This window comes from Neopelma chrysocephalum, unplaced genomic scaffold (assembly GCF_003984885.1).
Source record: "Neopelma chrysocephalum unplaced genomic scaffold, ASM398488v2 Primary Assembly neopelma1_97102, whole genome shotgun sequence".
In the NCBI taxonomy this organism is placed as follows: domain Eukaryota; kingdom Metazoa; phylum Chordata; class Aves; order Passeriformes; family Pipridae; genus Neopelma; species Neopelma chrysocephalum.
Genome location: NW_020925744.1, coordinates 6,834,254 through 6,860,928, shown reverse-complemented (window position 1 = coordinate 6,860,928; position 26,675 = coordinate 6,834,254). Strand labels below are relative to the sequence as shown.

At 38.0% G+C, this 26,675-nt stretch overlaps 1 long non-coding RNA gene across 1 annotated transcript in view; it reads right to left on the bottom strand.

The window, feature by feature from the left end:
• Positions 1-1,895: 1,895 nt before the first annotated feature.
• The window catches only part of LOC113961274, a 185,197-nt gene continuing 160,417 nt past the window's right edge, over positions 1,896-26,675 (bottom strand). The window contains exon 3 of the long non-coding RNA XR_003532256.1: positions 1,896-2,239. This is a non-coding gene — a long non-coding RNA (uncharacterized LOC113961274). The remainder of the gene's footprint in view (positions 2,240-26,675) is intronic.

Here is a 26,675-nt window from a genome sequence, read left to right as displayed (position 1 = left end):
CACACTGAAGACGGAGAATCCTCACCCCCACGCTTTGATTTCCTTCTCTCAACTTCACATTTCAAAGACAAGGAAAGTAAGCTGCATTTCCACAGACATAATAGGACCCCTAAGTTTACGTACTTTCATACAGACAAGAAGCCAAAGTATGGCTTTCTTCAGCTGTTTGACCGGCATTATAAGCATGTATTTGGGAAATGCATAGCTGCTTGAGAGAGAGCTAACAAACGAAAAATGTCACTAAACATCTAGAGACATTTAATTTCCTGAACAATAATCTTCCTGTAACACTGTAATTGCACTTTAGCTAAGAAACAATCATAAAAGCTAAAGATTTTATATTACAAAGAAATATCAATATTATGATTGCTTCTGCTGTTGTTTTCAGTTTCGGTTTGTTTGTTTAAAGAGCCTGGCAGCTCCATTCAGCAATCTGTAGGTCTGCTGTTTCCCTGTCATTCTCAGAATAAATCTTGTTTTGTCCAGTTTCAAAACACATTCCTACCAACCATAGGAGTAAAAGCATAGACAGGATACAAAGTTATGTCTTAATGCTGAGGAGAGATTCTTACCAACAGAGAAGTCTCTCGTAGAAGCAATCAGTCTCTGAGTATAGCAGATAGCCACCCATAGTAACCAGCATGTTTTAGATTTATTATTTATTTGAATAACCTTCAAACTGTCTTTCTCTAGTGTATTTCAATCCAGCCTAGAAAATAATGCAGTCTCCAGAAATTTATAATCACTTACCTGTTATCATCAGTCAATGTTTCTCATTCTGCTTTCTGAGTTTTCTGACTTTCTATCATATCAGGAGCATACTTTTTTTTCCCCAGTCAGTGTTCTAGAAGCATTGCACCTATACTTATTTTCCTTCCATATCTCAAAGCACTCTTGTCTCCAGACCCATGGATACCAAAAAAGAAAAAAAAAATCAAGATTCCAATCTATCATCAAAACTTTACTAAATTTCATTATATTTGCCTCTCTGAATAATACTTTCATTTATAAACAATCTAAATGTTTACATGCTTTTATGGTTGTCATCAGTGTTTCTATGAGCATCTTTCAAGAACTGGTCTTCTTTATTCCAAAAATAAAGATATCCAGATAGAAATAAGATATGGGAAGTGATACTAGATTTAATATTAATATTAGCTAGCTTTTTGACTATGCACCCTAATGAATACTTATGGGTTTCCTCATGTACTACAAGTCCTACATTATTTACATAACTATATAATGTAGAATACGGTATTCTCTCTGAACTTATGTCTAAAATTTCTTAAGTGAACTTATGTCTAAAATTTCTTAAGTACTGCATTTCAACTCTCAGTGTGTTCATCTCACCTTTTCTTTATATATATTATCAGGTTACCAAAATGCGGCGCTGCCTTCACCATTGTAAGCCACAACTTCATACTAAACAGTTCACATTTTGGAAAATAAGAACAAAAATTAGGATGTTATCAGAAAATTTAAGAACAGTAAAGTTTATTCTAGAAAACATATATGATAAAAGAAGTCACAGATGTAATACAAAGAAACTATAATCAAGTCACTATAAGCAAATAAGTTCAAACCATTTACATTACTAATAACGTAGATATACAAGAGCAGGCAAAATCCTCTCAGGATTCCTTGAAACTAGTTTTGAAACTGCATCATTTAAAAAGAAAAATCTGTGTATAAAGAAGCTCCTATATTCATCATCATCATCATCATCATCATCAGGTTAATCATGCCTCCAGAAGCCTTCTTTCAGAATATAAAGTATTAATAATGTTCAGAGAAAATATTTTGTAGCATTTGTTTTACTAGACATGACCAAGAAGTTTACAAACAGTATTATGAACTGTCAGGCACAAATTTATGTACATTTTATTCTTCTTTTTCATTTAGGGGATTTAGAAAAGGAATATGCTTCTGTCCTAGAAGCAACATCTGATGTCCTGCACCTGCCAGCCGAAATGTTGAATCAAGAACAAGTTGCTGTATCTTACCTGCTGGACTCAGCAGCTGTAACAGCAATCAGAGGAGGTATCCTCAGTGGAAGAGTCATGGGTCTTGGGATAGTCTCAGTATCACTCTTTTTATCCCAGTATGCCTGTTCTAACTGCCTGAAAGCTAGGGAGGGAAGCTGGATGTTACAGGACAATAATCTCTGCACAAGATAGGGCTCCATTCCTTGGGAAAAATCCTCGTCCTTAGTGTTGTGTTGCAGAGTTTCTTCTGAAACCTATGATGAAGGCAAAAAAATAGGCACCATATAAGAAAATAAAGCTAATTTGATAACTCTTTTAATTCCTTTCCGTAGCCTAATTTCTTATAAATATTACTTGTACTTTAATGTAATTATTGAGAAAATGAAAAAGAATTACAAAATATAGTAAAACATTTCAAGGGTTTAAATAATTTTGGGTTTTAAAAGCAAAGAGAAAACATTTTTATGATGAGATTAGCATTCTGATACCTGAAATATTTATTTATACTTCTACAGGGAAAAACAGTGCTCTGCTTTAGACAAATTTCTTTGCCACAATATGCATGCTTACCTACAAGATATCTACCTTTCTGAAGAACTGAGAGTCCAAATACTGATAATAAAATTTAAAAATAATAGTATAAGAGATTTGAAGCTATAGACCTAGACTAAAACCAAGAGGAAATTCACCTTAAATATTCTGAGCTGTCCCAACTCCCTTCTTTCTCTCTTCCTCACAGTAATTTCATGCTAATAGTAAGAGATGAGTATTTAAAACAACGATTGCAGTGCTTAGAAACATTGAATAATTAGAACCTCTGAAGGTCAAGCCCCAGTGAAATCTTACGTTTAATCATTAATAAACATTGTTTTCAATTTAATCATCTGAAGCTATAGTAACATTCTCTGGGTCATGGAAAAATGACAGACAATTCAGTAAAGAAAACTCCAATTGATAATGATTTCAAAGGGGAGAAAATTTGTTCTGGAAGTTTTTAGAACTTTTAAGAAACAGCTCAGCATTGCCAGAGAAAATTCTCAAAAAAATTACTTTTCTGAGAGAACTGGTATTCTGAGAAGGCTGTTGCAATAATCAGAAAATACTGTCTTTTTTCCTCCATGTCCTATACAAAGTCTTTTACCATTGCCTGATAAATTACCCAGCACAGATAGCAGTATCTGCACCTTTTGCCTTGAATACTTGAATAGTCTAAATATTTTCCACATCTAAATGAAGAATTAGAAAGGTAGTGTATATGTCTATATATTATTACACCTCTGTCAAGTCTGCATAGCTTCACAGTCCCAGTATAATACTTGAGACTGCTGCACTGAGTATTCACCTTTGCCAAACCAAAGTTCACATGTACATTATGGTATACATAGTATACAAAATAAAGCAAGTTAGAATATGCCCACAATTTACAAGCACACCTCCAGTTACAGCACAGACACTGTCACTGTTTTGACCCATCCCCTGAGGACTGATAGGCACCTATGTGCAAGAAAAACTTGCACAGCAATGTAGTTATTCTGTGTGCCCAGGGAGAGCCATTTAGGAAACACCTTTTATGAGTGATCCTACTGGGTTTGCATAGCCAGGTTCTGGTAGTGGGGAAGCTACAGGGATGGCTTCTGTAAGAAGATGACAGAAGTTTTTCTCGTGTCTGACAGAGCCAATGCCATGTAGCTGCAAGATGGACCCACTGACAAGCCTATCAGCAGTGGTGGTAGCACCTCTGAGATAACTTATTTCAGAAAGGGAGAAAAAAAGTCTATGCAATCACAGACAGTGAGAGGAATGAGAATATGTGAGAGCAATAGCTGTGCAGTCACCAAGATCAGTGAAGAAGGAGGAGGAGGAGGTCCTCCAGGGGCCAGAGGAGAGATTCCCCTGCAGAATGGTGAAGACCATGTTGAGGCAGGATGTCCCCCTGCAGCCCATTGAAGACCATAGTGGAGCAAATATCCACCTGCAGCACGTGGAGGGCCTCACACTTAAGCAGGTGGGTGCCTGAAGGGAGCAGGCTCCTGGCAGGACCTCTGGCCCCATGAAGAGTAGGTTAGCTGTCAGGACTTGTGACACCATGGTACATCCATGCTGGGGCTGCCTGTTCCTAAAGGACTACACTTGTGGAAGGGACCCACTCTGGAGCAGTTAATGAAGAACTGTGTCCTGTGGGAAGGACTCAGGGTGGAGACCTTCATGGAGAACCTTGTCCTCCGGGTGGGACAACAAGCTGGAGCAGAAGAGTGTGAGGAGTCCTCCCCCAGCTCAGGAAAGAGCAGCAGAAGCAACATGTGATGAACTGCCCCATCCTCCTGCTCCACTTGGTGAGGAGGAGATAGAAAATTTTGGAGTGAAATTGAGTCTGGAAAGAAGACAGGGGTGGGTGAAAGATGTTTTAAGATTTAATTTTGTTTTTCTCCTTAATCTGTTCTGATTTGATTGGTAATATGTTAAAGTTCCTCAAGTCAAGTCTGTTTTCTCTTTTATGGTAAGTGGTGAGTGATCTCTTTCTGGCCTTATCTTATCCCATAAGCCCATCATCACACTTCTTTCCCCTGCCCAGTTGAGAAGGGGAGTATAGAGTGGCTTTGGTGAACACCCAGCATCCAGCCAAGGTCAACCCACTACAGTAACGTTAATAAGCTCCATTTATACTTGGACCTTGAGCAGTTGCTGTAAGCAAGCTATTTCTAATTCAATTTTTAATCATTGAATCTAAATTAATAATTTAGCTATTTTTCTTAATTCAGATGCAATGTAGTTAAAGAAAGCAAATATTATAAAATGGTATGTATTAATGGGTATACTCTGAAGCAAATCAGCAGTAAAATCAATCAGTGTTAAAATACGACAAGAATTAATGTGCTATTGTCATCCAGGGAGAAGTTTAACTTCATGTTTGTACTTTCAGTGTGTGCATAGTGGATATTTAAGACAGCTGAATAAATTAAAAACAGTAATGAAATTAATTATAGCTCCATAAGAAATGAGAAAAGCTGATATCAAAGCTAAAAATAATCTATCACATGCAGTAATTCGATCCATTTCACCAGTTTTTGTTGGGTTTTTTTTGGAAACTCTGAAAATTGTAAAAATCTTTGAATTGCAGCCACAGACAATCATAATGAGATAGCTGAACTGTGAAAATGAGCTCACTGGGCAGCTTCCTCTTCAAATCCTATTCAAAAATTAGAGAGATAGAGGATTAGGACCTGAAGAAAACCACAAAGAAATGGAAGAATTCCAACAAAAATATGAAAGCCAAGCTTTGGAGAAATCAAGCAATAGGTTCCTAATGTTTATTTCGGTGACCAGGAAAATTATATCCATTTGTGGAAAAACTGGCCACCTACTCAGGTACGAACACACAGGCATCTAAACCAGGAAGTGTTCATCATACTGATTTTATCCACCTTGTCAAAATAAGAAAAACATGCTTTTTAGTTTTGTCTTATTTTTGAACATGATTTTAAGAAGCATTATGTTTATTAAAAGAATTGTAAGCAATTTACATCAGATTATGACATTTTAGGGCAAAAGCCAATGCTGTCATTACCACAAAACCACCAAGAATGACAACCAAGCTTTGGAATGGTAGGTATGTGAGTTGCTACATAAAATGATTCAAGATCATAACTGTTAGTAAAGAGAAAGTGATTCCAAAAAATAGTTCTGCTCCTGACATTTCTTATCTCTGAGAATGTACACAAGAAAAAGAAAGTTCCTGTAAAGTGACTGTTCATGAAATCAGTTAAATGGAACATATTAGGTTTTCTTTTTTTACCTTAAAGGCCTGGAAGACTCTCTGTTAATCCCTGCCTTGTAACCAATTAACTGGATGCTAATACATGACAACCTTTCAGATACCAATTAACTTACTTCAAGTCTTTTTGTCTAGAGCAGACTCTGGGCTGGGACATTTAAAATACCTGTTTCCTTATTCCATTTTTTTTTCTGATTGGTTAATTTAATGCTCAAGAGATCATTTGCTACCATTCTAATTAGCAGTCATGTTTCTTACTTCTTATCAATAGTTGCTCATTAGGAGGCATAGATTTCTGTGCAACAATAAGGGATTGTAACCCAAAGAAAAAGTCAGCCAGATATCACAAGCTTTCTAGAAAATAAAAGTAGCTTAAGAGAAGTCAAAAAGTAAAGAGCCCTGACACCGAAATGCAGGCTGGTTTTTGTCGTCTTTTCTCTGGAGACCTCTTGAGAGACTTAACAGGGCTATTTGTTTCTCACCTTCCTTAGTGTTTCTTTGAAAAACAATTTTAAGAAGCATCACAGTGTATAACTCTAACAAAGTACTTGTGAAGTGTCAGTTCTTGAATCATCCATAACCAGTTCACTCTGACACACCTTCCCATTCTTTTCAATTGCAGCTCAATCTTGTGATGAGGATCAAATGTCTACTGATATCCTAACGTTTATTCTCTCTCTTCCAAGAATAAATAAGCAAACTTCAAAGTGCTTAAAAAAACCCCAGTGCTAACAACTTTGACATGCCACCACAGTGCTCTTTAAAAGAATACTAATCAGGGAAAGAAAAAGGTACTGTGCCTTAACCTCTGAGCGTGTTCTTACATTACAGCGTCATGGTATACATCGTGTCCTCACAATAGTACAATTGAACCATAAAGTATCTGAAAAATAAGTATAAATAATCACCTTGATATGTTTATTTGCAGCCCAGAGGCATGATGAGTACCAAAGAGTCAGAGGCTACAAGGAACACTCATTTTGGAGGTTTGACATGAGGCAAACCATTTCTCCTAATGAATGATGGGGTTGCTTCTAGCCCACCTACAGGGCAACTTCTTGACTCCGTTCTGTGACTCTAGGCTGGCTTGAGTCAGCAAATAATAACCTCTAATAATTCCAACTATTTCTGTACAAAAAAAATAACTCTTTTGCACCAGAATATTTTGAGGATACCGTATTAGCATCTGGACTTCCTTCTCCGTTTTACTCTAAATGTTATTTGTTACACTGGCAATTCTTTCACCATCACCATGCCTGAGCTTCTATACCTATAGAACTGTTACAATTCCATTCTAGCTATAAGTGTGCTTGAGATCTACTAGCACTTCTTAACAGCATAACTATTTTAGATTCAAACTAAATACACTACTATTCTTTCACGTAATTTGGTACTTCGCATTCCTGCATTCTCTTCACTTCTTCACCAATAATCATTTTAATACTTTGAAAATATAACTCAAGGAAACCATTAAACCAGTAAATGTTCTTGTTCTTGGATTCTCTAATTTTTATTAAAATGTAAATGAGAAAATATTCTTCACAGACCATCTCAATGATGCATTTCACTGTGACTAGATTTATTGCTGTTCATTATTTGCGCTATGGGGAAAAAAAATGATGATTCATACTCTCAATATCATAGTAAATAAAATTAGCTTCTATTCAGTCAGACAATTCTTTCCCTTTTTTTTTCTATGATGCAAATATTTTTAGTGGGAAAAAAGCTTCTACACACGTTCAGAATAATATTTTTTTGCTATACCTTTCTTCAAGTGTTATAAAGTAATTACACCATTTAAAATGTGATTATGTATCTCAGCACAAATTAAGTACTAATGCACATTAGAAAATTAATAGGTATTAGTGATAATATAGTTAATCAGATGGAAATGGTGGAATTGTTAATAGTGCAAAAAATACCCATGTTTATGTCTGTTATGTATTTAGAAGGATGAAAATTATTTACTGAAAGCAAATTAAAAGAAAATACTTTTCAGGCAATTATTATGGAGACTTTTCTAAGGGAAAAAATGTTTAAATTCAGAAAAAAAACCCAAACATTTCCACATAAAGAGTCTAAAAAATTCGGTAAAGAGTCCTTTAGCTCTTCTAACAATGACAAATCCAGGGAAGTCTGTAAGGACTGGAAAAACATTTCTTCTAAGAGAACAAATTACATGACCTAAATTCCAGTAGGACAATGGGCCTACCAACCTTACACACAGAAATAAATCATATTACTGTAAGGATGTAAGAATAATCCAGTGAATCTGACTTCATAGGAAACATCGTCTCAAACAAACCATTGGAATTTTTGTTGTACATACAACAGAGTTTTGTAAGGCACCAACACGAAACTGATAACAAAAATAATGCTATATATCTATCTCTGAGGTAGAAATTTGCTGGGAAATTTCTACAGGACTTGCAGGTTCCCAGACCCATTTGCATGAGGTTATGAACTTCTTAATAGAAAACTGAGCTCTAACTCAGTAAACACTTCTTGACCCTGAGCTAGGTTTCTAGAATCAGAGAATCATTTAGGTTGGAAAAGACTTTTCAGATCATTGAATCCAACTGTAGAACTAGCACTGCCAAGTTCAAGTCTAAGCCATGTCTCTAAGCACCCCATCTACACGCCTACATCTTTTAAATACCTCCAGGGATGTTTCCTGGGCAGTCTGGTCCAATGCTTGACAACACCTTCAGTAAAGAAATCTAAACTTTCCGTGGTGCATCTTGAGGCTGTTTCCTCTTGCCCTAGAAGAGGTAGCATAGATCTACCTTTCCCAGAGGTCCAAAATCCAAGGTTCCGGGCTCAGAACTGCGTGTGCATTTCCAACATCTTCAGTCCAATTACTGATCACTGATTTATTAGGCTTTCTTGGTCCTGCACTTCTTCAACCAGAAATTTTCACAGTAGGTCTTTTTTTTTTATCTCTAGTGACTGTTTTTCTAACAGCGCAAGTTTTTTTAAAGAATGTCTGCAGTTAGGGAGATGCTCAGCTATGAGAAAACATCATGCCAAAAGCAAGGAAAAAAATAACTAAAGCAAATTATTCAAAGTCATAGTTTTGAATTTCAGATCTGTTTATTTAGGAGATTATGTCAAGAATATTGCATTCTCTGCTGCACATATAATGAAAAAGCTGTAGGTATACAGACTTGGGGTTTGTGGGCTTCAGTATGGCAGAACTACACTCACTTCAGCTTCATGAATATCAGAGAAAATCTGATAATTCTCTAGTAAACTTCAGGATCCAGGATCCAATACAGTCTTCCACTTCAGAACCTATTACTTTACAGCTATGTAACTGTGAAGAGGAATTTACTGTGTGCTTACACACTATTATCCAAGAATTTAAAGACATCTTTAGTAGACTTTTAAGGAATGAGTTTACCCAGTTTGGTAAACTAGAGGACTGAGTCTTCCTTTCCAATTTGAAGAAAATAAAGTGTTTTACCTTTCTTACACAGCCTTGCTTATAAAAAAAAGTTTTGCACAATTAAATAATTTTTAATATGAAGATTTCTGAATTATACCATCTTCCAACCACCCAGCTATTACAGCTTTCATGTAGAAAAAGTGTGCTAGCCTGATTACTTTCAAATGTCTGGTATGGCTCCTTTTGCTTTAGCTCTACATATCTTTAGTTTTGAAAAAAAAAAAAAAAGAAGAGAAAAAAGATAAACAATTGAAGATAGCTTATAAAACTGAAGAACTGGTAAATCCGCTAACAAAAATATATTTTTACAAAATACAAAAGATGATATCTCCAGTTCAAGAACAAAAAACGTAAAATAGTAAAACAACCATTACTAAAGGTTAAAACTAGGTCCTAGAAATTTCTCCATGCATATGTGACAAAAACCTCTCGTTTTTTCTCTGATCGTTCTGAACGGAATAAACTAGAAGCAAACTTATAAAATACTAATATTTTGCTGAAACATAATTAGCAATAGAAATGAGTGAGCACGTTCAACCAATTTGTTCCTTTCAAGTGCATTCTGCAGATCATCACAGATGCTGCTGAAGAAGTATTACTTCAAGCTAGTGAAAAGTTACTACTCTTTTACCTTTCTGTAGATAATGAACAGACACAGAGAGGACACAGAGGGCAAAAATATCAGTACTCCATTAGAGACTCTACATAAATTATTACTTTTTTGTTTTAACAATAAAGACATAAATTAAACAAAGACAGATAAGGTGACAGTTAGAAAAGAAAGTAAGGGAGGCACAATGTAGCATTCTTACTATGATTCAATATATTACTTTTCATCAGACAGAGCATATTACTAAATACAGAGTTAGAGAATATGCTGAGTTAGAAGGGACCCATCAGGATCATTGAGTCAACTCCTGATGTTGCGCAGGAGACGTCAAGAATCATACCATGTGCGTGAGAACCTTGTCCAAACACTTCTTGAACTCTGTCAGGCTTGGTGATGTGACTTATTCCCTGTGGAGCCTGTTCCAGTGCTCAAACAACCTGGTGGGTGAAAAAATTTTCCTGTTATCCAATCTAAATTGTTTCATGCCATATCCTTAACTCCTGTCACTGATCACAAAAGTGAATAGATCAGTACTTGCCCTCCACTTCCCTTCATAAGGATATTGAAGACCACAATGAGGTCTCCCTTCGGTCTCCTCTTCTCCAGGCTGAACACACCAAGTGACCTCAGCCGCTCCTTGTACAGCTTCCCCTCAAGGAGCTTCATCACCCTCATGGTCCTCCTTTGGACACTGTCTAATAGCTTAATGTCTTTCTTATATTGCAGTGCCCAAAGCTGCACACAGTATTCAAGGTGAGGCTGCACCAGTGCAGAGCAGAGCGGGACAATCCCCGCCCTCGACCAGCTGGTGATGCTTTGCCTGATTCTCCACAGCACCCAGCTGGCCCTGCAGGCTGCCAGGGCACTGCTGACTCATACTCAACTTGCCATCAATGAGGATCCCCAGGTCCCTTTCCACAGCACTGCTTTCCAGCATCTCATTCCCCAGTCTGTCTGTACATCTGGGGTTGCCCCATCCCAGGTGCAGAATCTGGCACTTTCCCTTCTTGAACTTCATGTGGTTCATGACTGCCCAGTCCTCTAATTTGTCAAGGTCTCTCTGCAGGGCCTTTCTGCCCTCAAGGGAATCAACAGCTCCTTCCAACTTAGTGTTGTCAGCAAACTTGCTTAGTATCCCTTCCAGTTCTGTGTCCAAGTTGTTAATGAAGATGATGAAGAGAAGTGGGCTGAGGATGGAGCCCTGCGGAACCCCACTAGTGACTGGACATCAGCCTGATGTCACCTCATCCACTATCACTCTTTGTGCCCAACCTCTGAGCTAATTGCTCACCAATCGCGTAACACAGTTATCCAGCTGTGAGCTGGATTTTGTCCAGAAGGATACTGTGAGAGACAGTATCAAAAGCCTTGCTGAAGTCTAAAAATATTACATCAATTGGCTTTCCTAGATCAACTAGGTGGGTTACCTGTCATAAAAGGAAATCAAGTTTGACAAGTGGGACTTGAAGCCATGCTGACTGTGACCTATGACTGCATTGTCCTTCAGGTGTTTTTCAATACTTCCCAGAAGAATCTTTTCTATTCTTTTACCAGGCACTGCAGTGAGACAGATAGGCCTGTAGTTTCTGGCATCCTCCTGCTTGCCCTTCTTGAAAATCAGGACAATATTTGCCAGCTTCCAGTCAGCTGGGACCTCCTCGGATTCCCAAGACCACTCAAAAATCATCAAGAGAGACTTTGAAATGACATCACCTAGTTCTTTGAGGTTTCTCAGATGAATCCCACATGGCCCCATAGATTTGTAGGGATCCATCTGGAGCAGCAGAATCCATACCATTTCAGGATCAACTGGGAGTTGATTATTCTCACAGTCATGGTCCTCTAGCTTAGGGCACTGAGATTCCCTTGGTCCATAATCCGTGTTGAAGACAGAGGTAAAGAGAGCTTTAAACACCTCTGCGTTGTCTCTGTCCCTGTTTGGGAGGTGACCATCCTCTCCCTGTAATGGGCCAATGTTATTTCTCCACTGCTTACTACCATAAATGTATTTGAAAAAACTCTTTCTATTGTTTCCCCAATTTCTAGATGCTTCAACTCCTGCTGAGCTTTGGCTGCGTGAATTTTCTCCCTACAGGTGCAAGCAGCATCTCTGTATTCTTCCCTTATCACCTGACCTTGCTTCCACTGGGCATACACCTTCATTTTTCATCTTATTTGTAAGAGGAGATCCCTTCTGCCTCATCTGCTTGACTTCCAGTATTCAGGAATTGCTTGCTCCTGTGCCCTTAGGAGGCAATGTTTAAAGAGTGACCAGCACTGATGGACGCCAGCACCTGCAAAAACATTTCCCTAGGGGACTTCCTAGTTCCCTGAGCAGTCCGAAGTCTGCTCCCCTCATGTCCAGAGTTCAGGTTTTGCTGGCACTTTTCCTCCTGTCAACAGAGGTTTTAAACTCAATCACCTTATGCCCGCTGTGGCCAAGACAGCCACCAATCTCCACTTTGCTCATGAGATCCATTTTGACAAGCAGCTGATCAAGGAGGGTATCTTTCCGAGTCATGTCTCTTAGGACTTGTTCCATAAAGTTGTCATACAGGTTTTTTAGGAATCTTCTGGTCTGTGTTGTACCAGCTGTGTGATGATCCCAGTTAATTTCTGGCAAATTGAAGTCCCCCATAAGGACAAGGACAGTTGACTTGGAAGTGTCCCTTAGATCCTCAAAGAATAATTTCTTGGTGTCATCATCCTGGCTGGGAGGTTTATAGCAGACTCCCACAATGACATCCTCATTATTTATTTGCTCCTTGATTCTCACCCAGAGGCTCTCGACTGTGCATTGCCAACTCTCAGTTCCATACATTATAACCCTTCCTTTACATACGATAGCACCCCTATGCCTCCTCTGCCTGTAACCAGCCAACAGGGCACTCCAATCACAGGAGTTGGAGAATCACCAGGTTTCACTTATGCCAATGATATCAAATCTCTGGGACTGGGCCAAAGTTTATATATACTCTTATATTTTCACAAAAGCAAAGTAAAACACATTAACCTCAATGTCACTAAAGTAAGTTTTGTCTTTTTTTTTTTTTTTGCTGCAGACACTACCTTTTTTAATTTTTGTCCATCCTTGCTTCCATATAAAAATTCCAAGGCTGAGTTTTTCCAGATGTGCATACATCTGAAAGAATCCCAACTTCTCTGGTGCCATGATTAATAAATAATTTTGGCAAAGATTTCCATAACAGGGCAAGAAACTAGCATGTTCTGGAGAAGTTTGGCTGAAGAAAAAATGTGTAAAAAAATCTTCTTTCCATTAAGAAAAGACAAATGAAGCTAGTTCCTGATTATTTATTACACACAACACAAGCTTAGGAAACCTAGCTGCTTGGACAAAAGGAACATTTCATATGAGAAAGCTACAGATTCATTTCTTGGAGTGAGTTTTACTAGAATATGTCTTGTGAATTACCTGAGCAAATTTTTGTTAAGTTGAAGAAAAGAAACATACAACCCACCAGTATCATGCTTCCAAAAAGCACTTTTTTCATGTTCTGAGACTACACTTTTTTTCAAAGGCTGAGTTCTGGACAGACTGTTTCTTTATCCTCTCTCTGAGAATGGGCCTGAATAGCACATCTTCCTCACTTGAAGGGAAAATAAATTTTAGAGAAATCGGACTGATACAAAATAAAATATCCTATCCTTTAAAAGTAAAGTTTTAGAAAAGAGTAATACTTAAAAATTTTAGAACAAATTACCACTTTGAATAGAGACTCGTAGTTACACCAATAGAAAGAAACAACAAATTCTAATCTAGACATAATCCAGCTTAGCTATATGTACTCTTGTTATTATGATGCTTTAGAAACTTGCAAATTAAAATTTATTTTCATAAAATTTTAGAATTTTATAAGTTTTAACAGGCTTTAAAAACCAATCAACAACAATTTTCAGGCAAGCAAATAAATATCTAGCATTAGCTTGCTTGAAATGTTTAATTTTCTTAGGAAAAAACCTATCAAAGTTAGTTGAATAAAATAAATTAACACAAAACAAAATAAAAGAAAATAATCCTCTATAATAATGCAATTATTCCTTGCTATACTTAAACAAGTATTCCTGAAAGCCACCATGCTGGTTTTGGCTGGAGTAGAGTTAATCTTCTTTACAGTGGCTGGTGCGGGGCTGTGGTTTGGATTTTTGCTAAACACAGGGCTGATAATAGAGATGTTTTTGTTATTGATGAACAGTACTTACACAGAGCCAAGGCCTTTTCTGCTTTTTGTATTGCCATGCTGGCAAGAAAGTTGAGGGTGTATGGGAGGTTGTGAGAAGACACAGCTAGGATAGGTGACCCAAACTGACCCAAGGGATATTCCAGACCATATGACATCATGCTCAATATATAAAGTTGTGTGGTAGTTTGGCCTAGGCCTTTCTTGGTGACCAGCTTGTAACCAAGGAAGTGCCCAGATTTACCTGGTATTCCCTACGATTTTTACGCAAGCTGGGGTATAAGAAGAAGGGAGGAAAGACCTTCGCTCTCTTTCCTTCCAGCGGTTTTGGAGGTGCAGATCTCCCTGCTGTTGAGTCTGTCGGCTTGGAGAGTGAGGCCTCGTAAGGCCTTGTCGACCTTGGGAGGCGGAGGCTGCCGGCAGTCACCCCAGCATGATTCTCCGTTGTCCCAAGGAGAGTAGTAAGATATTCTTTGCTAATTCTTTTAGTTGATAGACCTTGGGCTACTGATCAGGATATATATATATATTATTTTGGTTTTTGTTCTTCCCTTCCCCTTTCCCTTTTCCCTGTGAAATTGTATATATATTTCAACTGTACATAACTGTAATGTAAGTGTAAATATATTTATATATATTGCTTTGTCTCTCTCTCTTTTTTGGTTCTTTTGGGTTTTTTCCCCTCTTCTCCCTTGGTTTGGGGTGGGAGGGGGGACTTCTTGTGGTAAGGTTTGGAGACTTGGCAGGGAGGCAGCTCCAAACCATAACAAGCTGGAGGGAAGAAGGAGAAAGGGGGGACATTTGAAGTGATGGTGTTTGTATTCGCAAGTAACCATCACATGTGATGTAGCCCTGCTCTCCTGGAGATGGCTGAACACCTGCCTGCCCATGGGAAGCAGTGAATTAATTCCTTACTTTGTTTGTGTGTGTGTCTTTTGCTTTCCCTATTAAACTGTCTTTATCTCAAACCACAAGTTTTTTAAGTTTTACCATTCCAATTCTGTTTCCCATCCCGCTAGTGTGGGAGTGAGCAAGTGTCTGCGTGGTACTTGTTTGCTGGGTGGGTTTAATCCATGACAGGTGCTAAACTATATATAAAACCAGAAGCTTCTATATATCAAAATTGAATTTTTTTCAAGTGTTTTTTTCCAAGGTATTATTTTGTTATAATCTTTTTATGATCAGGGACCAGAGCTGCTTTTAAGCAGTCTACTTATGGTTTAAAAGGAAAAACCACGTCATCCTTGTTGTTGGGATACACCTGCATTTCAAGCTGTTTCTAAGCAACTTCATCAGCAGGACGATACTAAACTTAACTCTAAACAATTTTGGAGGCATGACTGTTACTTTAAGTGTACATTATTATGCAGTTCACCTCATGCAAGAAACAGTACAAGATAAAGATGTTTCTGCATTTCATGCTAACAAGAAATACATTAAAAAGCTTCTGAATTCTTCATAATAAACTTTGAAATGTACTCCCAAGGTACAGAAGCCATATGCTTTTAATTTACTCATATGAACTATTGTGTGAACAAGACTTTTAGATATTACTTGTTTACTAGCAATGGCTTCGATTTTATTAGGGTGTTCTGTTTACCCACAAATAGTAAGCAATCCACACAAGAAAGTCTCCAGAACAAGTAAGTATTTGAGGCTCTATTCAGATTAAATAAATAGATCCAGTTTTAGTTCTACAATTAAAAAAAGAAATTGAGAGCACAACAGCTTCTTACCTTGTTTGACACGGCAAGAGATGTCCATACATATTAATTCAAATTAATTCTATACCTAGCCCAGTATCCTCTCTGATGACACTTCAAAGGACATTTTTAGAGAAATTGTGTTAGAAAAAAGGCAGATTAAAAGTAATCCACCTGCCACTTTGCTAGCTTCTGTATTCTTTCGATCAAGCCAAGTTTAAGATTTCCTTACATAAGGGTTTGTCTCAGCTTAATGAGACTGAGGTGTTTTGCTAAGGAGCATGAGTTATGAGGAAGACCAAAGTCCTCCCTCTAAGCAATTATAATCCAAAATTAAGAGGCTCCAATTGAGGAAGTATGGAAAAAGGAAAAAATAACAGCTCTGGCAGAGCAAAAAAAGAACACAAACACAACTAAAACAATAATCCTGTACCCCAAAAAAATCCCCCTCAGAAAGGGAAACAATTCAGTACTTTCTGCCTTTTTGGCGCAATTCTAACCATGATCAGCAGGGGGCGCTGTTGGATCACTGGAGCAGCAGATCCTGCAGTGCTCAGTGGTGGTCGGCAGGGGGCATAGTTGGGCTCTGGTGGTCGATGTGTGGGGCCGCAGTTCAGGAGAGAAGCTGAAAATGCAGGTTTCCCCCCCCACCAAGAAGGGGAAGGGGAAAAGGGGAAATAAGGCATGTTCTTCCCACGAAACTCACACTGTCTGTGGGTGGCTGTGGCCGGGATTTCCCCCTCCCTTCATCAATGAGCACAAACCGCTGCCAAACACAGGAACAGAGAAGGGAAAAGGGTGACCTCCTCCCCAGAAAGTTCCTCTGCAGATGGGTCAGACTTCTCCAATGAAGTCCAAGCAGGTCCAGGCTGGGGGCAGAACAGGGCACAGACAAGCTGGGACCAGAAAACAGCCAGATGACCAGGCCAAGAACAAAACAGCCCTGGAGCCTATCCAACACACACCTTACCTGAGCCAAGGCAAAAGTGAAGTGTCCTCGTTTCCAAGGAGAGGAGCAAAAAAACTCATCATCCCCCCCCATCCTTAGAGAGAGGCATCAGCTTTGAATGCAGTTCTGCCAGTTAGTTCTTCTGTGCAGATCAATCACCCAAGGCAAAACCGCCCTCCCCCACTCAACATCTTTCTTTTACGGTGAGGCAGGGGAAAGAAAAATTTCTGTTTGGTTTTTTAGAACAAGTAAACCTATGGCAGGGTTTTATTGGGACTGTAGCACTTACTAGGCATCAATAGAAACTCACAGTTAATTCTATTAATGTATGCACCTTTTTTGAACCTAGTTAGATGTTTTCCTTTTACATTTTGCAATTTTCATTTCTACATTTGATATTTTCTGCCAAAAAATTACTCTCCTTGCCTTTCAAAAAGATGCCTGTTCTCTATGCCCTTCTGGATAATACCTAATATTCTATTTGACTTCTCAACCACTGCTGATTATTGGGTTAATTTTTGCAAATAAAAATCCATAATAATGACCAAGATCTCTATTCTGAATTGAAATAGGTCACTTTAAAGCCCTTATTACAAACTTACAATTACTTCATATTTCCCATGAGCATTTTTTGATACTTGTCAATACTGCTAGGTAAAGCATAGAATCTTTTGAAGTATCTGAGAAGAATGATTTGACTTGTAAGGGACCTTAAAGGTCACCTAATTCCAAGCCCCCTGCAATAGACAGGGAACCATCCGCTAGACCACATTATTTAGACCCCCATCCAGCCTCATCTTAAGACTAAATCAGTGGAATTATTAGCTCTAAGCAGTTTGGATCCTCTTTTTTTTTCAGGAAAAGAACAAGCTTTTATTTTTCAGCACATTACCTTGCAAATAGGTATCCATAAACTTCACAGGTAAAGATATTTGAGGCCAGTCTCTGACAAAGAATCTTCATTTGCACCTATAATTTCAGACTAATTTCTCAAAGGAAAGAAACTACAAAGCCAGGAAGATCTTTTATTTCTTATCCACAAATCAATAGGGAAATGAAATACCTATAGTTGTACTTAGGGAAGACTTTGTGCAATGTTGGTGCAGGAAGACATACTGGGAAAAAAATTGCAATTTATTTACTATGGAATTATCAGCAGTATGACAAGATGTTTCAGTCAGCAACTTGCTGACACATGAGCTAGTAACACCATCCAGCTCAAGGTAGATGTTTATATTCTATTATGCAATAATGACGAAAACCTCTTTATTTGTAGAAAACATAACTTGACAAAATAAAACAAACAGTGCACACAACACAAGTCATAATTTCAGGATGGTCCTCCTGTGTTTGTAAGCCATGATTTCATTAAAAAAAAAAAAGGAAAGAAAAAGCCTTACACTCTACTGTGTCACCAAAAGTATACAGAAAGTTCTGCTAAAAACTTGTGTGATAATTAAAAAGGCACTCTCATATCTAAATACTCAAAAGAGAGAAGACAGAAAAATGCAAAATGAAAGAAGGAGAAGGAAAAAAAATCTTAAAGTCAATCACACTGTGGAGCAGAAAGCCAAACAACCACACAAATACATGTCTTTTTGAATAAACTCAAGAGTATAAATTTATTATTATAACCATCTTCTCTCCATAAACGCTTATCTTCATTAAAATCAAGATACAGTTTAAATACAGTTTATTTAATTAAAGACACTTCCATCTACACATGAAGACATCCAATCTGAGTAGAAGAATTATTTAAACTCAGTTCAGTTGAACTGCCAAGGTATGGATAGAAATTCAAATGATTAATAGCACTCAAGATCGTGATCTTATGGAGGAGAGAGGTAGTGCTGCTACATTTCTGTGCTTATGCTTCTGCACATGACTACTATTGCTTGAGTTAATTCAGTTATAACTCAAGTTAAAATCTCAGTGAAAAACAGTTCCATAACGAGGACATCATGCCAACAGTTCACATAATATTGCACAAGTGCACTTTCTTCTAAGAAAATCCTATGTCATCAGAGTTGAGTAGGAAAGTGTTTTTCTCCACTGCCTGACTGTTCAATTTCAGAAATCTTCCTATTCTGTGACATATGGAAAGAAAGATCTTCCAATATCTTCATACAAAGCAGAGTTTGAGATCCGTATTTTCTCACACCTTTCTCCTCATGTAGTCCAGAACACAGCACAACCTCCTGGAAACCAAATGAACCAACAGGAATCACCTAATCACTGAGTCCGGAAAGGATCTCTGGAGGTAGTCTAGTTCAAACTCTGCTCAAGCAAGCTCACACAGTAGATTGTCCAGGACACTGTCAAGTCAGAGTCTGGACCTATCAATAGGAAACTGCACAGTCTTTCTGGACAACTTGGCTCAGTGTCTGACCACCCTCTCAGTAGGGAAAAAAAAAGTGTTTTTCTATATTGAGATGAAATTTCATGTGTTTTCATATTGAATATGTGCCCATCGCTTCTTTTCACATCACTGGGCACTACTAAGAACAAACTAGTTCCATCACTGATATTCCCCCACAAGACATTTTTACAGATTGATGACATCACCCATAAGCCTTCTCTTCTCCAGGCTAAGCAGTTCCAGCTCTCAGTCTCCCCCTGTATATCACATGCTCCATTTCCTTAATTGTTTTCATGACTCTTTGCTGCCCTCAATCAACTTTCTTGTAGTGGGGAACCCAGGACATGACACAGCGTTCCAGATATGCTTTCACTAGAGCTGAGCAGATGGAAAGGGTAACTCTCCTTGACATAATAGTAGTGCTTTTACTAATGCTGTTAAATATGCTTTTGTCCTTTTTTGCTACAAATACACATTGCTGGCTTGTGCTGACCTTGTTTTTTACCAGGGTGCCCAGGCACTTTTCTGCCCAATTGCTTTCCAGGTGGCAACCTCCAGTGTATAATGCAACTAGTTTGGTGTTTTCCCTGTCATTTGTCATCGGGTCCCCTGACACATTCAGCAGCAGACTCACACTTTCTCTAGCCTTCCTTTCACTGCTGAAGTATCTGTAGAAGCTTTTCTTGTTGCCCTACCCATCCCTCACCAGATTCAACTGCAGATGAACTTTGCTTTCCTAACCCTATCCTTGCATGCTCAAACAGTATTTCTGTATTTTATCTGGGTCGCTTGCCCCTGCCTTCACTTCTTGTATGCTTCTTTTTAATATTTTAGCTTTATCAGGAGTTCAGGAGTTCCTTATTCTGTGCAAGCCTCCTCCAACAGCTACTTGATTTCCCCTTTGTTGGCATCCACTGTTCTTAAGCTTAGAGAAGGTTATCCTTGGAAATCAACTGGCTCTCCTGCTCCAGTCTTATTACCAGCACTATATCCCATTCCTAGGAGACCCCTTAACAGGCCAAAGTCTGCTATTTCTCTTTTCCCTCCACTCATGATGCTGAACTCCACACATCTCACAGTCTTTCCAGTTAAGACTGTTGCCCACATTTAAGTCCTCTACAGGTCTTCCTTGTTTGTTAAGTATCAGATCCACTTGAGAGTTTCTCCTTGTTGGCGCCTTGATCATCTGCATCAGTTGTCATCAAAGCACTCCAGAAACCTCCTGGGTTGCTTGTGCCTAGTTGTGGAGTCCTTCAACAGGACTAGGACTGTAAATGTGAGACTTCCTCTAGTTCATCTCTGGTCTTCTACCTCTTCCTGACCAGGACATCTGACAGACCTTACAAGAACAAACTGATGTTGGTCTGCCCACTAACCCCAACCCATAAGCTCTCAGCTGGCTCATCACATTCACCATATGCAGAGCATCTTTTTTTTTTCCCCAGCTGCTGTGTTAAATGAAAGTCACTCCCCTCCTCACTTTCCTTCCTTAAGAGCCAGTATCAATCCATCACAGCACTCCAGCCATAAAAGGCCAGGCCTTCACTCCCGTGCTGTCCCCTCAGAAGGATTTCACTGAAGTATTAGTTGTGCTGGGGTAGGTCTTTCTCAACTTCTCCTATTGAAACAAATCATTACCTATAAATAATTACTTCTGAGGTGGGTGGAAAGAGACTCGCTCTTCATCTACATAGGCCAGTTACAGGCTACTTCTCGTTTAAATTAAATATAAAACAGAATAAAACAATACATGTGGAGAGAAGAGCAAGGAATTGAACTATTTTAATGAGAAATCCAGTTCGGTATGCAGGGTAATCTTCAGAGAATGACTCATCAGATCTCTCCGACATTTGTCTGGAAAGTTTGTCTCCACAAATTGTTTTCTTTTCTACTGGTAAAAGTCAATTAAAAGTCTCACCACATACATGTTGGGACACTGAAAATAGAATCTGATGCAGTCAATGTCCACAATAATAAAACAGAGTGTCATAATACAGGACATGCTCTGAAAGAGAGTAAGTTAACCAGTTTTGAACTAGGCCGCAATGACCCAGGAAGGGAGCAGAAGTCTTCCATTGTCTCCAAAATGTTATATACAGCAACAGAAGCTACAGTAAGGCTCACTAGAGATGATGACCTAGCAGCTGCTCCCTGCAATAGTAATTTCTACGAGGAAAAAATTTATTTCTTGGGGTTTTTTGTTTGGTTGTTTTTTGTTTTTTCAGGGTTTTTTTGGTCTGTTTGGTTTGGTTTGTGGTATTTCATTTGGTTTGGTTTGTGGTATTTTGTTTGGTTTGTGGGGGGTTTTTTGAGTTGAATTCCAAGAGGAAGAATGTTATACTGTTCATTAGAATCAATTTTCTAAGAGAAGCAAGTAACTCTGATAATCTGCCTAATTTATCATAAAGTGATATCCTTTGCAGTTCTGACATGCTGAGTTTAGTATTAAAAAACCACAAAGATTGGTTCATATTGGAGTGCACTGGAAAAGCTGACCATCCAGAATGTTTGTAAGTGGGAATGACACAGAGATACAGGGAGTGTTTCACTGGATATCATTATGGTGGGCAAATCCAATCACTTACATCTCCTATGGCAGCAGAAAGAACATTGTACGGTCACAATAAAACTGCAACTTTCATCACTTTCCAGACAAGACTGGAAGGAACAAGTTGGACCAGAGTACACATTTGCAGGCATCAATTTGCAGATGCAATTTGCAGGTACTCTACCTCGCTATACTGCAGTTGTTAGAGGACAAAACAGGGGAGGGAAATAAAGAAAAAGTAGCAAATACAATATAACAGTGCTTGAGTTTTGTTCAGGTTGGGGATGGCAGCGTTTTATGAAGGCTATCTGACTTCTAGGTGAAGAATCCTTCACTTCCAGCATTTCTTCAATGCCTTCGAACATTGCCTAATCACTCAGGAATAGAAAAGGTTTGGGATAGAATAGAAGGGATTTCTCCATGTGATATGTAAGCATGTATCAGAGCACAGCCTCATGAATCCTCTGGTGAAAAAGAGGTTTGGCTTTTACATAATAGACGAAGTGACTCATCTCAACATGACTCCAAATAATATTGCTACTCTGTCATATCAAGGTATTAAATTTATGATAATTTTATGTTATACTACTTTAATATTTTACATTAGACTGCAAAAATGCTTTTGTATCTCTTTTGCATCTACTGGCAAAAGTACTGTGCTTTTTAAAGATCATTTATAGTTATTTTTTGAATAATCCCATTCATTTCTTTGGGGTTGCATAAAGATTCCAATAACCCATCTTCTTAGGCACCCCTGTGTATGCCATGCTTCCTTTTGTTTCTAATTCATATTTTCTTCTGAGAACTCTTAAACCTAAAATGAATCAGCCTGCCCCTGTCGAAAATATATATAATTTTTCTCTGCCTCAAATCTCTTTCTTCACATTATTCCTTGTGCTGATGCCCTGAATTCTGAAGCAACATAATAGATGACTCACCTTCAGCTATCGGTCATTGTCATCTATTCAAGTATTGAATCTTGAGGTTCTTATTAGAAATTCATACCTTGCCTCCCATTTAATCCTAATTCATATTTTAAATCATTTCTAATTGATTTTTTCTATTTTCATTATTAAACTACAATACTTTAGTGACACTCTAATTACTACATAAAATCACCAATGTCAAACTTTATTACCGTTGATTTATAACAGACAAATCACTCGCGTGCATTCATGTTTTGAATGCATTTAGTATGCAGGAGTACTCACAAGATACCTACACCACTAGGTAATCCTTCTGTTTCTTTTGTTAACACGTTTATCTACTGATTTTTTTAATGGAGAACTGTTTTGTTCTAAAACTGTTACACTGTATAAAAGCCCCTTTCATTTTGTCTACTCATTGAAAGTTGTTTTTTATATGCAAACAAAATGCCATAAAGTGGCACTTCCTGATCTTGATTTAATAATATATAAAAGAATATACACATATATTTTCAGGCCCTTGGCCCTGTCTCCTGTAAAAATCAATTACATTCCTCCTCCATCTGCACAGTTTGAGAGACATGCTAGATTTTTCTTCCCAGCTCCCATAGTAAATATTCTTGTGGGAGTAAGTCTTATACACCCAAAATTATTTTGTCACATACCAGTGAATCCCTAAAATTAGCAAAATTACAGCTTATTGACACTGTTTGAAATTTCTGACATTCCAGAAAATAGTTTCTTTTCACTATTATCTTTTGTGAAAAGTTTCTTTCTTCACCATTTCACTCCTTCGAGGTTATACAATTTACTACTTATGAATTTTCCTGCTTGCTCTTTGCTTGGTTTCAAATGGACTACTGCAACACTGATTCTAGTAAAAGAATGAGACTTCATAATCTTTCTTTTCTTTCCTGTGCAATAATGTTAATTCTTTATAGCCTCAATCTTTTCTCTACCTTACTAAAATATTTTTAATTATTATTTAATTTGTTTAGAGTGGTCTTCTTATTAATTTTAACTATTTCAGTGTACTTTTTAGGCCTTCATTTGTTCTGCAACCTCTTATCTTCAGACTGCTTCCATACAAATTGTAACAATATGGGACACCAAAAAGCTTCTCTAAATGCTGTATTGATAATTTCACAGTATAACAGGCATTCCTTGTTTTTGATTCAGCAGCATATTTATGCTACTGGTGCATTTTATGAAGAAGAAGATGAAACATGACAAATTTTCATGTTAGTCTTTCTTGAGAAAGAAATAGCAAGAGTTACTGATTTATCCCTTAAATCTTTTTTGAACCCTGCCATTTCTTGTCTGTGTGTTCTTTAATCAGTTATGATCTACTCTATAACTATATAACCATAGCAGCAGTAAGTTCCTATAGGAAAAATCTTTAGAATCAAATAATTTATTACTGTCACTGTTGTTACTGGCATTTTTGTAACACCTGTGACTCACAGGAGAAAAAAATTTGAAGTTTTAAATGTACTAACAGAAGAGCACATACCTTTAAGAAGATAAAGTGCTGGATCCTGCTCTTGTGTCACACCACTACCACATGCAGCACTACAGGTTTGGGGCAGTGTAGCTGGAAAGCTGCCTGGTGGAAAAGGACCTGGGAGTCGAAAGGAGCTGAACATGAGCCAGCAGTGTGCCCAGGTGGCCGAGAAGATCAATGGTATCTTGGCTTGTATCAGAAATAATGTGGCCAGTACAACCAGGGAAATGATTGTTTCCTTGACACTAGTGAGGCTGCACCCCCAATTCTGTGTTCTGGGCCCATTCACTTCAAGAAAGACAATGATATGGCAGGGTGTATCCAGAGAAGGGCAAGAAAGTTGGTGAAGAGTCAGGATCACAAGTATTATGAGCAGTGACTGAGGGAGGTGGGGGTCTTTTGCCTGGAGAAAAGGCTCAGGGGAGACCTTTTCACTCTCAACAACTAAATGAAAGGAGGTCGTAGCCAGGTGGGTGTTGGTCTCCTCTCCCAAGTAACAAGCAACGGGACAAGAGGAAATGGTCTCAAATTGAGCCAGAGAAGGTTTAGATTGGATATTAAGAAAAATTTCTTCATGGAAGGGAGTTGTCAAGCCTGTCAGACCAGGCTGCTCATGGAAGTGGTAGAATCACCATCCATGGAGGTATTTAAAAGACGTATAGATGTGGCACTTGGGAACGTGGGTTAGTGCTGGACTTCGCAGTCTTAGGTTTACGGTTTGACTCAATGATCTTTAAGGTCTTTTGCAACCTAATTGATTCTATGTTTCTACCTTCTTTAAACATAGTTTGAAGCATAACTCTGATAACAGTCATAGCTTTGGTTTTCGCAAGCAGCAGCAGTACAAGAGCCATTTCTGTTAGAATGGAAATATACCAAGAGGAAGTATATGTTTAAATAATAGTAAGGTATTTTTCTAGGCTCATACGAGGCATTGATTAGGGGATTACTTAAAGATTAATTGAAAAACATTGGGAGATCAAAATACAATTTTCCTATTGCATAGCCTAAGATTTGGACTGTAGATGCCCTTATTTTTGTAAACTCCTCCTCACTAGTGAATTGCCTATAATTCATGCATATACATACACTCACAGAGGAAAAAATGGAAAACAAAAGCAAAGGAAAACATATGTGGCAAATGTCATCTTATTTTAAGAAACCTATACTAATATTTGTCAAAAAAATGTACAGAAAAACCATTGCAAACTTCAGAGTGAAGAAAATCTGATCCCTATGAAGTCTCACCTAACCCTATTAAAAAATGGCTTAAACACAGACTGGCTCACTGGATTAGACAGCCATGAAACTCAAGCAAAAAGGAGTTACTGAAGAGTCTCCTGACCTACCAGATTTCCAGAACTTTCGACGGAGTTACCTTTACATGATTTTACTGCACTCTTGTTACCTTTGGCAAACTAGTTGGAGCACAAGACTTAAGAGGAATGTCTGAGGGAGCTGGGGTTGTTTAGCCTGGAGAAAAGGAGGCTCAGGGGACACCTTATTGCTCTCTACAACTACCTGAAAGGAGGTTGCAGTGAGGTGCGGGTCTGTATTTTCTCCCACATGAAAGTGATAGGACAAGAGTAAATGGTCTCAAGTTGCACTAAAGGAGGTTTAGACCAGATATTAGGAAAAAATTCTTCACAGAAAAGGTGGTGGAACAAGCTGAGCAGGGAAGCATTCAAAAAACATGTAGATGTGGTGCTTAGGAACATGGTTTAGCCTTACTGATTCTATGATTCTATTTCACTAAAAAACATTTACCTCACTGCACTCTGAGCATAAACTGCCATGTAGTGTTTTGGGGAATGCTCATTCATAAATGAACACTCATTTGCCGGTGTCATCCACAATAAGAAGAGAGAAAAATGTTAATCAGCAATACCCCAATCACTTTTCTTAGGTGTTCATGTAATTATTTAGAGCCCTCTAAGCTCTCTAAGTACTTCAGTAAACTTAATCTAATGAAATACTGGAGGAAAATAGGCTTTAATAGTAAGCATCACTTCAGAGAAAATAAAGTGCCTTAGGAAAATACCAGATATTTCTGCCTAAGAAGTCTCCTGTTGTGAAGATAAGTCCACATGAGTTTATAACCGTATATAAAATCCCTTAATGTTAACTACATCATGTAATAAGTAGTCCAACATTAGTGCACTGGAACAAAATGTCTTTTTTGGAATAACTGTGTCAGCCTACTAGTATATCAAAGGTTTATAGAAATAATAGAAATTCACATAGAAAATAATAGCCATGCTAAAACAAGAGACTGGATCAAGGGCAAAAGTCCCAGTGGGCTAAATATTCACTTTGTATCTGAGCATTAAAGTTTTTTTGGCACATCAAATCATTCTCTGATTTGAGGCCCTTCCCATAAAGATCTTTGATACTTCAGATGGGCGCACAATAACTGACTAAAATATTTGCCTTTCAAGGCTCTGTGTAATCAGTTTGTTCTCCACTTGCGTGGAGTAGTAAAGTTGCCATACATTCTCAAACTATTTTTAACCTAATAATCCACAATTTTATTACTTGCTACATTTGTGAAAGAAAAAGAATAAGCTTTTCAGTGATAATTTATAAGTTACAGTGATTGACAAAAGCTAATCTCTGCAAATAAAAACGCTTTTTCGTGCAAAAACATCATGATGTGTAGAGAATACATACCT